Raw genomic sequence first — 18,166 nt, 5'->3', positions numbered from 1 at the left:
AAGCCCTGCGACAGTTGAACATCAAGATCGTCACCACGCCGTCATGCTGACGGAACTCTTCCCTGACACTTTGCTGGATTGGAGTCCGGGGATCGTCATCGAGCTGAACGTGTGCTGAAACTCGGAGGTGCCGTAGTTTTGGTGCTTGGATTGGTCGGATCGTGAAGACGTACGACTACATCAACCGCGTTGTGCTAACGCTTCCGCTTTCGGTCTACTATGGTACGTAGACAATACTCTCCCCTCTCGTTGCTATGCATCACCATGATCTTGTGTGTGCATAGGAAAATTTTGAAATTACTGCGTTCCCCAACACATCCAACTTTCTTGCTCATGAAGACCTAGGGCAATCTGAGGAAGCCCATCATTGGAATATACAAGCCAAGTTCTATAATGAAAGATTCCCACTAGTATATGAAAGTGATAACATGAGAGACTCTCTACTATGAAGATCATGGTGCTACTTTGAAGCACAAGTGTGGTAAAAGGATAGTAACATTGTCCCTTCTCTCTTTTTCTCTCATTTATTTTATTTTATTTTATTTTTATTTGGGCCTTTTCTCTTTTTTATGGCCTCTCCTTTTTTATTTTGGCTTCTTTGGCCTCTTTTTTTATTTTTCGTCCGGAGTCTCATCCCGACTTGTGGGGGAATCATAGTCTCCATCATTCTTTCCTCACTGGGACAATGCTCTAATAATGATGATCATCACACTTTTATTTTTCTTTCAACTCAACAATTACAACTCGATACTTAGAACAAGATATGACTCTATATGAATGCCTCCGGCGGTGTACCGGGATATGCAATATGACAATGATGGAGTGTGTCATAATAAACAGAACGGTGGAAAGTTGCATGGCAATATATCTCGGAATGGCTATGGAAATGCCATAATAGGTAGGTATGGTGGCTGTTTTGAGGAAGTTATATGGTGGGTGTATGATACCGGCGAAAGGTGCGCGGTATTAGAGAGGCTAGCAAAGGTGGAAGGGTGAGAGTGCGTATAATCCATGGACTCAACATTAGTCATAAAGAAGTCATATAATTATTGCAAAAATCTAGAAGTTATCAAAGCAAAGTATTACGTGCATGCTCCTAGGGGGATAGATTGGTAGGAAAAGACCATCCCTCGTCCCCGACTGCCACTCATAAGGAAGACAATCAATAAATAAATCATGCTCCGACTTCATCACATAATGGTTCACCATACGTGCATGCTACGGGAATCACAAACTTCAACACAAGTATTCTTTAAATTCACAACAACTCAACTAGCATGACTTTAATATTATCACCTCCATATCTCAAAACAATTATCATGCTTCAATCTTTTCTTAGTATTCAACACACTCAAAAGAAAGTTTCACAAATCTTGAATACCAAGCATATTATTATTAAGCAAATTACCATGCTATTAAGAGACTCTCAAAATAATTTAAGTGAAGCATGAGAGATTTCTTTAAAACAAATCCACCACCGTGCTCTAAAAGATCTAAGTGAAGCATATAGAGAAAAATTACATAGCTCAAAACATATAAGTGAAGTACATAGAGAAAAACTACTTAGCTTAAAAGATATAAGTGAAGCACATAGAGCAAAACTACTTAGCTCAAAAGATATAAGTGAAGCACATAGAGTATTCTATCAAATTTTAATTCATGTATGGCTCTCTCAAAAGGTGTGTACAGCAAGGATGATTGTGGCACACTAACAAACAAAGACACAAATAATACAAGACGCTCCAAGCAAAACACATATCATGTTGGTGAATAAAAATATATCTCCAAGTAAAGTTAGCGAAAGAAGTAGACGAAAGAGGGGATGCCTTCCGGGGCATCCCCAAGATTTGGCTTTTAGGTGTCCTTAGATTATCTTGGGGGTGCCATGGGAATCCCCAAGATTAGGCTCTTTCCACTCCTTGTTCCATAATCCATCAAATCCTTACCCAAAACTTGAAGACTTCACAACACAAAACTTAAGGCAGAAAACTCGTGAGCTCCGTTAGCGAAAGAAAACAAAAGACCACTTCAAGGTACTGTAATGAACTCATTATTTATTTATATTGGTTTTAAACCTACTGTAGTCCAACTTTTCTATGGATTATAAACTATTTTCCTAGCCATAGATTCATCAAAAGAAGCAAACTACACACGAAAAACAGAATCTGTCAAGAACAGAACAGTCTGTAGTAATCTGTAGCTAGCGCAATATCTGGAACCCCAAAAATTCTAAACTAAATTTATGGACGTGATTAATTGATCTATTAATCATCTGGAAAAAGAATTAACTAAATATCACTCTCCAAATAAAAATGACAGCAGTTCTCGTGAGCGCTAAAGTTTCTGTTTTTTTACAGCAAGTTCAACAAGACTTTCCCCAAGTCTTCCCAACGGTTCTACTTGGCACAAACACTAATTAAACACAAAAAACACAACCAAAACAGAGGCTAAATAATTTATTTATTACTAAGCATTGTCCCTTCTCTCTTTTTCTCTCATTTATTTTATTTTATTTTATTTTTATTTGGGCCTTTTCTCTTTTTTATGGCCTCTCCTTTTTTATTTTGGCTTCTTTGGCCTCTTTTTTTATTTTTCGTCCGGAGTCTCATCCCGACTTGTGGGGGAATCATAGTCTCCATCATTCTTTCCTCACTGGGACAATGCTCTAATAATGATGATCATCACACTTTTATTTTTCTTTCAACTCAACAATTACAACTCGGTACTTAGAACAAGATATGACTCTATATGAATGCCTCCGGCGGTGTACCGGGATATGCAATATGACAATGATGGAGTGTGTCATAATAAATGGAACGGTGGAAAGTTGCATGGCAATATATCTCGGAATGGCTATGGAAATGCCATAATAGGTAGGTATGGTGGCTGTTTTGAGGAAGTTATATGGTGGGTGTATGATACCGGCGATAGGTGCGCGGTATTAGAGAGGCTAGCAAAGGTGGAAGGGTGAGAGTGCATATAATCCATGGACTCAACATTAGTCATAAAGAAGTCATATAATTATTGCAAAAATCTAGAAGTTATCAAAGCAAAGTATTACGTGCATGCTCCTAGGGGGATAGATTGGTAGGAAAAGACCATCCCTCGTCCCCGACTGCCACTCATAAGGAAGACAATCAATAAATAAATCATGCTCCGACTTCATCACATAATGGTTCACCATACGTGCATGCTACGGGAATCACAAACTTCAACACAAGTATTCTTTAAATTCACAACAACTCAACTAGCATGACTTTAATATTATCACCTCCATATCTCAAAACAATTATCATGCTTCAATCTTTTCTTAGTATTCAACACACTCAAAAGAAAGTTTCACAAATCTTGAATACCAAGCATATTATTATTAAGCAAATTACTATACTATTAAGAGACTCTCAAAATAATTTAAGTGAAGCATGAGAGATTTCTTTAAAACAAATCCACCACCGTGCTCTAAAAGATCTAAGTGAAGCATATAGAGAAAAATTACATAGCTCAAAACATATAAGTGAAGTACATAGAGAAAAACTACTTAGCTTAAAAGATATAAGTGAAGCACATAGAGCAAAACTACTTAGCTCAAAAGATATAAGTGAAGCACATAGAGTATTCTATCAAATTTTAATTCATGTATGGCTCTCTCAAAAGGTGTGTACAGCAAGGATGATTGTGGCACACTAACAAACAAAGACACAAATAATACAAGACGCTCCAAGCAAAACACATATCATGTTGGTGAATAAAAATATATCTCCAAGTAAAGTTAGCGAAAAAAGTAGACGAAAGAGGGGATGCCTTCCGGGGCATCCCCAAGATTTGGCTTTTAGGTGTCCTTAGATTATCTTGGGGGTGCCATGGGAATCCCCAAGATTAGGCTCTTTCCACTCCTTGTTCCATAATCCATCAAATCCTTACCCAAAACTTGAAAACTTCACAACACAAAACTTAAGGCAGAAAACTCTTGAGCTCCGTTAGCGAAAGAAAACAAAAGACCACTTCAAGGTACTGTAATGAACTTTTATTTATTTATATTGGTTTTAAACCTACTGTAGTCCAACTTTTCTATGGATTATAAACTATTTTCCTAGCCATAGATTCATCAAAAGAAGCAAACTACACACGAAAAACAGAATCTGTCAAGAACAGAACAGTCTGTAGTAATCTGTAGCTAGCGCAATATCTGGAACCCCAAAAATTCTAAACTAAATTTATGGACGTGATTAATTGATCTATTAATCATCTGGAAAAAGAATTAACTAAATATCACTCTCCAAATAAAAATAACAGCAGTTCTCGTGAGCGCTAAAGTTTCTGTTTTTTTACAGCAAGTTCAACAAGACTTTCCCCAAGTCTTCCCAACGGTTCTACTTGGCACAAACACTAATTAAACACAAAAAACACAACCAAAACAGAGGCTAAATAATTTATTTATTACTAAGCATTGTCCCTTCTCTCTTTTTCTCTCATTTATTTTATTTTATTTTATTTTTATTTGGGCCTTTTCTCTTTTTTATGGCCTCTCCTTTTTTATTTTGGTTTCTTTGGCCTATTTTTTTATTTTTCGTCTGGAGTCTCATCCCGACTTGTGGGGGAATCATAGTCTCCATCATTCTTTCCTCACTGGGACAATGCTCTAATAATGATGATCATCACACTTTTATTTTTCTTTCAACTCAACAATTACAACTCGGTACTTAGAACAAGATATGACTCTATATGAATGCCTCCGGCGGTGTACCGGGATATGCAATATGACAATGATGGAGTGTGTCATAATAAACGGAACGGTGGAAAGTTGCATGGCAATATATCTCGGAATGGCTATGGAAATGCCATAATAGGTAGGTATGGTGGCTGTTTTGAGGAAGTTATATGGTGGGTGTATGATACCGGCGATAGGTGCGCGGTATTAGAGAGGCTAGCAAAGGTGGAAGGGTGAGAGTGCATATAATCCATGGACTCAACATTAGTCATAAAGAAGTCATATACTTATTGCAAAAATCTAGAAGTTATCAAAGCAAAGTATTACGTGCATGCTCCTAGGGGGATAGATTGGTAGGAAAAGACTATCGCTCGTCCCCGACTGCCACTCATAAGGAAGACAATCAATAAATAAATCATGCTCCGACTTCATCACATAATGGTTCACCATACGTGCATGCTACGGGAATCACAAACTTCAACACAAGTATTCTTTAAATTCACAACAACTCAACTAGCATGACTTTAATATTATCACCTCCATATCTCAAAACAATTATCATGCTTCAATCTTTTCTTAGTATTCAACACACTCAAAAGAAAGTTTCACAAATCTTGAATACCAAGCATATTATTATTAAGCAAATTACCATGCTATTAAGAGACTCTCAAAATAATTTAAGTGAAGCATGAGAGATCAATAGTTTCTTTAAAACAAATCCACCACCATGCTCTAAAAGATCTAAGTGAAGCATATAGAGCAAAATTACATAGCTCAAAAGATATAAGTGAAGTACATAGAGCAAAACTACTTAGCTTAAAAGATATAAGTGAAGCACATAGAGCAAAACTACTTAGCTCAAAAGATATAAGTGAAGCACATAGAGTATTCTATCAAATTTTAATTCATGTATGGCTCTATCAAAAGGTGTGTACAGCAAGGATGATTGTGGCACACTAACAAACAAATACACAAATAATACAAGACACTCCAAGCAAAACACATATCATGTTGGTGAATAAAAATATAGCTCCAAGTAAAGTTAGCGAAAAAAGTAGACGAAAGAGGGGATGCCTTCCGGGGCATCCCCAAGATTTGGCTTTTAGGTGTCCTTAGATTATCTTGGGGGTGCCATGGGAATCCCCAAGATTAGGCTCTTGCCACTCCTTGTTCCATAATCCATCAAATCCTTACCCAAAACTTGAAAACTTCACAACACAAAACTTAAGGCAGAAAACTCGTGAGCTCCGTTAGCGAAAGAAAACAAAAGACCACTTCAAGGTACTGTAATGAACTCATTATTTATTTATATTGGTGTTAGACCTACTTATTCCAACTTTTCTATGGATTATAAACTATTTTCCTAGCCATAGATTCATCAAAAGAAGCAAACAACACATGAAAAACAGAATCTGTCAAGAACAGAACAGTCTGTAGTAATCTGTAGCTAGCGCAATATCTGGAACCCCAAAAATTCTAAACTAAATTTATGGACGTGATTAATGGATCTATTAATCATCTGGGAAAAGAATTAACTAAATATCACTCTCCAAATAAAAATGACAGCAGTTCTCGTGAGCGCTAAAGTTTCTGTTTTTTTACAGCAAGTTCAACAAGACTTTCCCCAAGTCTTCCCAACGGTTCTACTTGGCACAAACACTAATTAAACACAAAAAAAACAACCAAAACAGAGGATAAATAATTTATTTATTACTAAACAGGAGCAAAAATCAAGGAATAAAAAAATTTTATTACTAAGCGCTATCGTTTAACGCCCCTAGCTAGGCATAAAAGCGAGGACAGATCTAGGTATTGCCATCTTTGGTATTAGAAAAGGAAAGAGCAAGCTTGCTATCTATAGAATTAATCTTTATATTTTGATAAAGCACATGTCCATTAATGGTAGAAGAAAGATTAAGTATGTTACGGAAGTTTGTATCTAAGCTAGCCTTTATCTCTTTAATAGATTCGTTTTGGTAAGAAAGCAAGAGAGATGTGATTTGAGTTTTCTCATTAATAGGGTGCCCAAATATAGTTTTCATCCTCTCATAAGTATCTATGGGGTCCCCTTCAAGAAAACCCCCCTCGAAAATAGAATCTAAAACTTGTTTGAACAAAGCGGGTAGCCCAACATAAAAGCTTTTTAAGTAAACCTCAATTTGATATTGGGGTACATAGCTAGCCCGGATCCTTAACAGCCTATCACAAGCATCTTTCAAGGATTCATCAAGTAAATAGAGAAAAATTCCAGAATCATCTTCATCAAAATTACTAAGGTTCTCATTGATAACTCCGGCAAGTTGTTCTATAGATTTATGAGTTTAGATAAGATAGCAGGATTGTTTAAAGCACTAGAACTTGGGAGAGAACCCCCAACACTTTTTGGTTCTGACATGACGAGGGAAAAGAGGGAAACAGAGAAAGAGAGGGCGAATAAAACGGCAAGGGTGAAGTGGTGTAGAGGAAAACGAGAGGCAAATGTCAAATAATGTAATGCGAGAGATAGGGATTGTGATGGGTACTTGGTATGTTGACTTTTTGCGTAGACTCCCCGGCAACGGCGCCAGAAATTCTTCTTGCTACCTCTTGAGCTTGCGTTGGATTTCCCCAAAGAGGAAAGGATGATGCAGCAGAGTAGCGTAAGTATTTCCCTCAGTTTTTCAGAACCAAGGTATCAATCCAGTAGGAGGCCACGCTCAAGTCCCTCGTACCTGCACAAAATGATAGCTACTCGCAACCAACGCGATTAGGGGTTGTCAATCCCTTCACGGTCACTTACGAGAGTGAGATCTGATAGATATAATATTTTTGGTATTTTTGGTATAAAGATGCAAAGTAAAAGTAAAGGCAAATTAAAAAAGCAAAGCAAGATTAAAGTAATGGAGATTGATATGATGAGAATAGACCCGGGGACCATAGGTTTCACTAGTGGGTTCTCTCAAGAGCATAAGTATTCTACGGTGGGTGAAAAAATTACTGTTGAGCAATTGACAGAATTGAGCATAGTTATGAGAATATCTATGCATGATCATGTATATAGGCATCACGTCTGTGACAAGTAGACCAACACGATTCTGCACCTACTACTATTACTCCACTCATCCACATCTATCCAGCATGCATCTAGAGTATTAAGTTAAAAACAGAGTAACACCTTAAGCAAGATGACATGATGTAGAGAGATAAATTCATGCAATATGAAATAAATCCCATCTTGTTATCCTTGATGCAATGATGCAATACGTGCCTTGCTGCCCCTTCTGTCACTGGAAAAGGACACCGCAAGATCGAACCCAAAGCTAAGCACTTCTCCCATGGCAAGAACTACCAATCTAGTTGGCCAAACCAAACAGATAATTCGAAGAGACTGCAAAGATAACCAATCATACATAAAAGAATTCAGAGAAGATTCAAATATTATTCATAGATAGACTTGATCATAAACCCACAATTCACCGGTCTCAACAAACACACTGCAAAAAGAAGATTACATCGAATAGATCTCCACAAGAGAGGGGGAGAACTTTGTATTGAGATTCAAAGAGAGAGAAGAAGCCATCTAGCTACTAACTATGGACCCGAAGGTCTGAGGTAAACTACTCACACTTCATCGGAGAGGCTATGATGATGTAGAAACCCTCCGTGATGATGGCCCTCTTCCGGGGGAGCTCCGGACCAGAAGCTGAAGGATAAATGCTTGGAGTTACGTGAGTGGAAAGACCAACAGTTCAAGGTGCTCAGGAGGCAGCAAGAGACGCCCTTGATGACGAGGGAAGATGTCATGGCCCGGGAGGCACGCCTGGCGGATGGCAAGGCATCTCTGGATGCCAGAGAGCAAGTGATCTCCCTCCAAGAGGCAAAAATCGAAGTCACTCTCCGCGCCAAGGATGAAGATCTGGAGGCCCTTGTGCACCAGTGCACCAAGGAACTGGAAGACAAGCACGGAGCTGCCCTGGATGCCCTTGCTGCTGATTCTGCTGTTCAGCTGAAGAAGCTTACTAAAGATCTAGCTGCCGCATCTGCCGCCAAGACTGATCTCGACCGGCAGGTGGGTAAGCTGAAGGAGGACCTTGCCGGGAGCGTCAAGGAGGTGGAGACGCTCAAATAAGAAGCACGGCAGGCGGAGATCCTCTTGGCTGATGTGCAGTCGCAACTCTCCTCCAAGACCCAGAGCCTGGATACCGCCAACGGCACCATCACAGACATGAAGGCCAGGATCGGCACACTGGAACGCTCGGCAGAGTCCCTTGAGTCCCGCCAGCAGCTATTGTCCAAGGATCTGGACACTGCCAAGCATCTCTGGCAGGATGTAGAGGACCAACAAAGAATAAGTCCGAGCAGGTCGACCTCTGGATCAAGAGCTTGATCGATACCGCTGAGCGTCTTGGTGCCTAGGCTGCGGTGATGGGCATGAATGGCCCGGTCTTCTCAGCCAGCAAGAACAAGGTCTGAAGCATCAAGTTGGGACTCTTATTCAATGAGCTAATCGAGAAGCTAAAGGTGCATGAAGAGGGGAGGGCCGAGCGTTTCGCGATGGAGTCCCAGAAACTTGCCCACGATGCCCTCTTCATGGTCTTGAGCAATATCGTCTGCTTCCATCCGGACCTCGATCTTGATGACATATTCAAGAAGCAGCCAGCGGGTGCCGATGTCGCAGCCGCTAAGGAGAAAGCCGCCCCTCGAGCGGACAGGGTCCTTCACATTTTAACTGCTTCACCCAGCCATCAGGTCAAGTATCGGGCCGCTGTCGCTCCTGTGTTGCCCTGTAATGAAATGCAACGTATACTTTGTGTTTACTCTATCTCTAGTGTTCGCGTGGAGCTGATATTTTTAGCTAGATCTTAAATGCGAGTTTATCCCTTTGAGCTCTATATGTTTGTGTTTGTATGATCAATCCCTATGTATGTTGTAGATGCCTGCCGGTATCATCTTGCTGCGATTGTCGTAAGGGTCCGACCCTTAACAGTCATCTTGGCGTGGATGCATCCCGGTAGGTTTTTCCTAGGTAGCTCTCGACGCAGCCTCTCGAGCTGCGAGCATGGCTCAGGACAGGACGATGGTGCGATCAAAGAAACTAGCCAAGGTTCCATCATATGAGGGTTTTCACGATACGAACACTCACCAAAGTAAAAGGGTAAACAACTCCAAAAATTTGAGATGTATAAAAAAAGTGACAATGTGGACTTAGCTTTTGTTTTGAGCTTCCTTCTCCTCTGCCGAGTCGCGCGTGCTTCGCGTGTTCGCGATGCCCGAAGGAGCGGAAGTTAATCGGGCAGTTCTTTCGTTCCTGGCAGGGACCGACACATGTCTTGTGTGACTGGCGGGTATTGGGGTATATCGTCGGGCTCTCCCGGTCTCCTTCCCTCCCCTGCCTCCTCCCCTTTTTTGAAATAGCCTGGCAGCAGCCACCGCATGGACTACGTCAACGCAGATGGCTTTGCCGGCGCACGTTGTCGAGGCATCAACCAACGGATTCATACCCGCATTTCACTCAGGATTTCCCAAAAATAGTGGAAATACTGGACCAATTATCGCGTGGTAGTCATCGACATCGGCGATGCCAGGGCCAATATGGCTCGATTGCTGAGGACGGGAGGGAACGGGAAAAGGAGATCTTGTGCCCGCGCGGCCCGCCCCCTTTTCCCGAATGACACATGAACGGCGGGCGCATCGTCTATGTCACCGAGAGGAGAATACCACCACCAGCGGTGATCTTCGTCGTCGCCGTAGATATGATGAGGCATGGAGACGAACAATGTGGTGTGGGGATGGCCCCGCTTAGTTTTCGTGTCTTCTGTTGGGGAATGCAGTATTTCAAAATTTTACCTATGATAACGCGAGATCTATCTAGGAGAAGAGCATCTTCATACCCTTAATGATCGCAAAGCGGAAGCGTTTATCAACGCGGTTAATGTAGTACCAAATGTAAGGCACCTCCGCGATTAGCACACGTTCAGCTCCATGATGTCCTCGCCTTCTTGATCTAGCAAGATGAGCGAAGTAGTAGATGAGTTCCGGCAGCATGGCGGCGTGGCGATGGTGTTGGTGAAGAACAATCTCCAAAGTGCTTCGCCAAGCACTACGGAAACTATGACGGAGGATGAACTAGAGGGGATGGGGTTGTCGGCTGATACGTCCATTTTGCATCATGCTTTTATATCGACATTTATTGCATTATGGGCTGTTATTACACATTATGTCACAATACTTATGCCCATTCTCTCTTATTTTACAAGGTTTACATAAAGAGCGAGAATGCCGGCAGCTGGGATTCTAGGCTGGAAAAGGATCAAATATTAGAGACCTATTTTGCACAGCTCCAAAATTCCTGAAACTTCACGGAAGACGTTTTCAGAATATATAAAAAATACTAAGCACAAGAAGTTCACCAGGGGGCCACACCCTGCCCACGAGGGTGGGGGGCATGCCCTACCCCCCTAGGCGCGCCCCCTACCTCATGGGCCCCCTGGTGGCCCTCCGATGGCCATCTTCTGCTATATGAAGTCTTTCTATGAGAAAAAAAATCATAAGCCATCTTCTTGGATGAAACTCCGCCACCACGAGGCGGAACCTTGGCGGATCCAATCTAGGGCTCTGGCAGAGCTGTTCTGCCGGGGAAACTTCCCTCCGGGAGGGGGAAATAATCGCCATCATCATCACCAACGCTCCTCTCATCGGGAGAGGGCAATATCCATCAACATCTTCACCAGCACCATCTCCTCTCAAAACCCTAGTTCATCTCTTGTATCCAATTCTTGTCTCCAAGTCCGGGATTGGTACTAGTAGGTTGCTAGTAGTGTAAATTACTCCTTGTAGTTGATGCTAGTTGGTTTATTTGGTGGAAGATCATATGTTCAGATCATATATGCATATTAATACCCCTCTGATTATGAACATGATTATGCTTTGTGAGTAGTTACGTTTGTTCCTGAGGACATGGGAGAAGTCTTGCTATTAGTAGTCATGTGAATTTGGCATTCGTTCGATATTTTGATGAGATGTGTGTTGTCTCTCCTCTAGTGGTGTTATGTGAACGTCGACTACATAACACTTCACCATTATTTGTGCCTAGAGGAAGGCATTGGGAAGTAATAAGTAGATCCTGGGTTGCTAGAGTGACAGAAGCTTAAACCCCAGTTTATGCGTTGCTTCGTAAGGGGCTGATTTGGATCCATATGTTTCATACTATGGTTAGGTTTACCTTAATACTTTTGTTGTACTTGTGGATGCTTGCAATAGAGGTTAATCATAAGTGGGATGCTTATCCAAGTAAGGATAGTACCCAAGCACCGGTCCACCCACATACCAAATTATCAAAGTACCGAATGCGAATCATATGAACGTGATGAAAACTAGCTTTACGATATTCCCATGTGTCGTCGGGAGCGCTTTTCTCTATATAAGAGTTTCTCCAGGCTTTTCCTTTGCTACAAAAAGGATTGGGCCACCTTGCTGCACTTTATTTACTTTTGTTACTTGCTGCTTGTTACAAATTATCCTATCACAAAACTATCTGTTACCACTTATTTCAGTACTTGCAGAGAATACCTTGCTGGAAACCGCTTATCATTTCCTTCTACTCCTCGTTGGGTTCGACACTCTTACTTATCGAAAGGCCTATGATAGATCCCCTATACTTGTGGATCATCAAGACTCTTTTCTGGCGCCGTTGCCGGGGAGTGAAGCGCCTTTGGTAGGTGGAATTTGGTAAGGAAAATTTATATAGTGTGCTGAAATTTACTATCACTTGTTACTATGGAAAGTAATCCTCTGAGGGGCTTGTTCGAGGTATCTTCACCCTGACCAGTAGAGCAAAGAGTTGCTCCTCAACCTACTGAACCTACTGAAAATGAAAATTTCTGCTTTGAAATTCCTTCGGGTATGGTAGAAAAACTGCTAGCAGGTGTACCCAGAGATGGAACAATGCATCCTGATGAGCACCTAATATATGTGGATGAAGTTTGTGGATTATCTAAGCTTGCAGGTGTACCTAGAGATGTTATTAAGAAGAAGATCTTCCCTTTATCTTTGAAGTAAGATGCTTTGACATGGTATAGGCTATGTGATGGTACGGGGTCATGGAACTACAAACGATTGAAATTGGAATTTCATTAGAAGTTTTATCCTATGCATCTTGTTCATCGTGATCACAATTATATATATATTTTTTGGCCTCGTGAAGGAGAAAGCATCGCTCAAGCTTGGGAGGCTTAAATCAATGTTATATTCATGCACCAATCATGAGCTCTCAAGAGAGATGATTATTCAAAATTTATATGCTCGGCTTTCTGATAACAATCGCACCATGCTCGATACTTCTTGTACTGGCTCTTTTATGATGAAGACTATTGAATTCAAATGGGATTTATTGGAAAGAATTAAACGCAACTCTGAAGATTGGTACCTCGACGAAGGTAAGGAGTCAGGTATGACACCTAAGTTTGATTGTGTCAAATCTTTTATGGATACCGATGTTTTTCGTAAATTTAGCACTAAATATGGACTTGACTCTGAGATAGTAGCTTCTTTCTATGAATCTTTTGCTACTTATGTTGATCTCCCCAAGGAGAAGTGGTTTAAATATCATCCTCCCAAAGAAGTAAAGGTAGTTGCACCTATTAAAGTTGAAGAAAAGACTATCACTTATAATGATCCTATTGTTCCTACTTCTTATGTTGAGAAACCACCTTTCCCTGTTAGGATAAAGGATCATGCTAAAGCTTCAACCGTGGTTCGTAAAAGAAATATTAGAACGTATACACCTCCTGATCAAGTTAAAGTTGAACCTAATATTGCTATTGTTAAAGATCTCTTGTCTGATAATATTGATGGGCATGTTATTCGTTTCATTGATGAGACTGCTAGAATTGCTAAACCTAGTGCTAAAGATAAAAACAGACCTTTGGTAGGCATGCCTGTTATTTCTGTTAAAACAGGAGATCATTGTTATCATGGCTTATGTGATATGGGTGCTAGTGCTAGTGCAATACCTTACGACTTATACAAAGAAATTATGCATGATATTGCACCTGCTGAGATAGAAGATATTGATGTCACAATTAAACTTGCCAATAGAGATACTATTTCACCAATGGGAACTGTTAGAGATGTTGAAATCTTGTGTGAGAAAACTAAATATCCTGCTTATTTTATTGTTCTTGGTTCCCCACAAGATAGCTTTTGTCCCATTATATTTGGTAGACCCTTCTTAAACACTGTTAATGCTAAGATAGATTGCAAAAAGGATGTTGTTACTATCGGTTTAGATGACATGTCTCATGAATTTAATTTCTCTAAATTTAGTAAACCACACCGTGAAGAATAATTACCTAGTAAGGATGAAATTATTGGTCTTGCTTCTGTTGCCGTACCTCCTAGTGATCCTTTAGAACAATATTTGCTAGACCATGAAAATTATATGTTTATGAATGAAAGAAGGGAAATAGATGAAGTATTCTTTAAACAGGAACCTATTCTGAAACACAATTTTCCTGTTGAAATCCTAGGGGATCCTCCTCCACCCAAGGGTGATCCCGTGTTTGAGCTTAAACTGTTGCCTGATACTCTTAAATATGCTTATCTTGATGAGACAAAGATCTATCCTGTTATTATTAGTGCTAACCTTTCAGAGCATGAGGAAGAGAGATTATTGAAAACTCTGAAGAAGCACTGTGCTGCTATTGGGTATACTCTTGGTGATCTTAAGGGCATTAGTCCCACTCTATGTCAACATAAAATAAATTTGGAAGAAGATGCTAAACCAGTTCGTGATCATCAACGACGGCTGAATCCTAAAATGAAAGAAGTGGTAAGAAAGGAAATACTAAAACTCCTTGAGGCAGGTATAATCTATCCCGTTGCTGATAGTCAGTGGGTAAGTCCTCTCCATTGTGTCCCTGAGAAGGGAGGTATTACTGTCGTTCCTAATGATAAAGATGAAGTGATTCCTCAAAGAATTATTACAGGCCATAGGATGGTAATTGATTTCCGCAAATTAAATAAGGCCACTAAAAAGGATCATTACCCCTTACCTTTTATCGATCAAATGCTAGAAAGATTATCCAAACATACACATTTTTGCTTTCTAGATGGTTATTCTGGTTTCTCTCAAATACCTGTGTCAGCCAAGGATCAATCAAAAACTACTTTTACTTGCCCTTTTGATACTTTTGCTTATAGACGTATGCCTTTTGGTAAATCTAATTCACCTGCTACCTTTCAAAAATGCATGATGGCTATATTCTCTGACTTTTGTGAAAAGATTTGTGAGGTTTTCATGGACGATTTCTCCGTCTATGGATCTTCTTTTGATGATTGCTTGAGCAACATTGATCGAGTTTTGCAGAGATGTGAAGAAACTAATCTTGTCTTGAATTGGGGAAAAGTGCCACTTTATGGTTAATGAAGGTATTGTCTTGGGGCATAAAGTTTCTGAAAGAGGTATTGAAGTTGATAAGGCCAAGGTTGATGCTATTGAAAAGATGCCATGCCCCAAGGACATCAAAGGTATAAGAAGTTTCCTTGGTCACGCCGGATTTTATAGGAGGTTCATTAAGGACTTCTCAAAAATGTCTCGGCCTCTTACTAGTTTATTACAAAAAGATATACCATTTGTCTTTGATGATGATTGTATAGAAGCATTTGAAATACTTAAGAAAGCATTGATCTCTGCACCTATTCTTCAGCCACCTGATTGGAATTTACCCTTTGAAATTATGTGTGATGCTAGTGATTATGTTGTAGGTGCTGTTCTAGGGCAAAGAGTTGATAAGAAATTAAATGTTATTCAATATGATAGTAAAACCCTAGACATGCTCAAAGAAATTATGATACTACTGAAAAAGAATTCCTAGTAGTTGTATTTGCTTGTGATAAGTTCAGAACTTATATTGTTGATTCTAAAGTAACTATTCACACTGATCATGCTGCTATTAAATATCTTATGGAAAAGAAAGATGCTAAACCTAGACTTATTAGATTGGTTCTCTTGCTATAGGAATTTGACTTACATATTGTTGATAGAAAGGGAGTTGAGAACCCCATTGCAGACAACTTGTCTAGGTTAGAAAATGTGCTTGATGACCCACTACCTATTGATGATAGCTTTCCTGATGAGCAATTAAATGTTATAAATACTCTCATACTTCTCCATGGTATGCTGATTATGCTAATCACATTGTTGCCAAATTCATACCACCTAGTTTCACATACCAGCAAAGGAAAAAGTTCTTCTATGATTTGAGGCATTACTTTTGGGATGACCCACATGTTAATAAAGAAGGAGTAGGTGGTGTTATTAGATGTTGTGTACCTGAGCATGAACAGGAACAGATCCTACGGATGTGTCACTCTGAAGCTTAGGGAGGACACCATGCTGGAGATAGAACTGCACATAATGTATTGCAATCTGGTTTTTATTAGCCTACTATCTTGAAGGATGCCTGTAAGTTTGTCTTATCTTGTGACGAATGTCAAAGAATTGGTAATATTAGTAGACGTCAAGAAATGCCTGTGAACTATTCACTCGTTATTGAACCATTTGATGTTTGGGGCATTGACTATATGGGACCTTTCCTTGCCTCTAATGGATATACACATATTTTAGTTGTTGTTGATTACGATACTAAGTGGTTAGAAGCTATTCCAACTAGTAGTGCTGGTCATAACACTTCTATTAAAATGCTTAAAGAAATTATTTTCCAAGATTTGGAGTCCCTAGATATTTAATGACTGATGGTGGTTCACATTTTATTCATGGTGCTTTCCGTAAAATGCTTGCTAAGTATGATGTTAATCATAGAATTGCATCCCCTTATCACCCTCAGTCTAGTGGTCAAGTAGAATTGAGTAATTCAAAGCTCAAATTAATTTTGCAAAAGACTGTCAATAGGTCTAAAAAGAACTGGTCCAAGAAACTTGATGATGCATTATGGGCCTATAGAACTGCATATAAAAATCCTATGGGTATGTCTCCGTATAAAATGGTTTATGGAAAAGCATGTCACTTACCTCTCGAACTAGAACACAAGGCATATTGGGCTATTAAAGAGCTCAATTATGATTTTAAACTTGCCGGTGAGAAGAGGTTATTTGATATTAGCTCACTTGATGAATGGAGAACCCAAGCCAACAAAAATGCCAAGTTGTTTAACGAAAAAGTTAAAAGATGGCATGATAAAAGGATACAAAAGCATGAGTTTAATGTAGGTGATTATGTATTGCTATACAACTCTCGTTTAAGATTTTTTGCAGGAAAACTTCTCTCTAAATGGGAAGGTCCTTACGTTATCGAGGAGGTCTATCATTCCGGTGCCATAAAAATCAACAATTTTGAAGGCACAAATCTGAAGGTGGTGAACGGTCAAAGAATCAAACATTATATCTCAGGTAATCCCATAAATGTTGAAACCAATGTTATTGAAACCATAACCCCGGAGGAATACATAAAGGACACTTTCCAGAATGTTTTAGACTCTGAAACGGAATAGGTATGTGGTACGGTAAGTAAACCGACTCCAAAACAGTTTTTAAGGCAATATTTCTCTGTTTTGGAATATTTAGGAAAATAGAAAAATAAGAAGCAGTCCGGGAAGGACACGAGGCCTGCATGAGGGTGGAGGGCGCGCCCCCTGCCTCGTGGGCACCTCGTGTGCTCTCCGGACCCTGTTTTCCTACATGACACGTATTTTGGTCGGTAAAAATTCATTATATAATCTCCCGGGGGTTTTGACTCCCGTATCACGCAATTATCCTCTATTTGTGTTTCGAGTTGTTGCTGCTGCAGATTAGAGCATGATGTCTTTGCAAGAGTCAGTCGGGGAGAGCCGGCTGTCTCATCCGGCACCGAGGTCAATGACAAACAACAATGTTGACCTCTTTGGGCCAGCAACAGAGGAAGAGATGGATGCTGATTTGAAGAGGATAGATGCCATGGAAGAGGATCAAGAAGTCACTTCCCGCTTCTAAGCTGGATTCACAATGGGAAAACTACAGAGCTCGGCTATTCCAAACTCGGTTATCCCTTCCAATGTTAGATTTATTTCTTATGAGAATATGAAAAAGAGTGTCACTGGTTCTCCCGTAGCTATGCAGCACCCTTGGGTGCTGGGAGCTTTGGCTGTTACAGGAAAACTCCAAAAGGAAATAATGGATCTCAAGCAGCAAGTCAATAAACTCGAGGAGGAGAATCGTATCCTGAGGGGCATCATCGCCAAGAATATCACATCACCATCCCCGAAAACAGAGACATAATCACATGGGTATGGGAACTCCCCTTGGTAACTGCCAAGCTTGGGGGAGTGCCCCGGTATCATATCACCATCACTTTTATCTTTACCGTTTTTCTTAGTTCGATCCTTTTGGTAATATCTTGATCTAGTAGAATAAAGTTTATGGCATGATCTAGTTTTGAGTTTTGCTTTATGATCCCTCTATGTAATCGAGTCTGTGAGCTATATA

The sequence above is a fragment of the Triticum dicoccoides genome, chromosome 5A (assembly GCF_002162155.2).
Source record: "Triticum dicoccoides isolate Atlit2015 ecotype Zavitan chromosome 5A, WEW_v2.0, whole genome shotgun sequence".
Lineage (NCBI taxonomy): Eukaryota > Viridiplantae > Streptophyta > Magnoliopsida > Poales > Poaceae > Triticum > Triticum dicoccoides.
The sequence above is the reverse complement of the archived record's forward strand: the minus strand, read 5'-3'. Positions refer to the sequence as shown.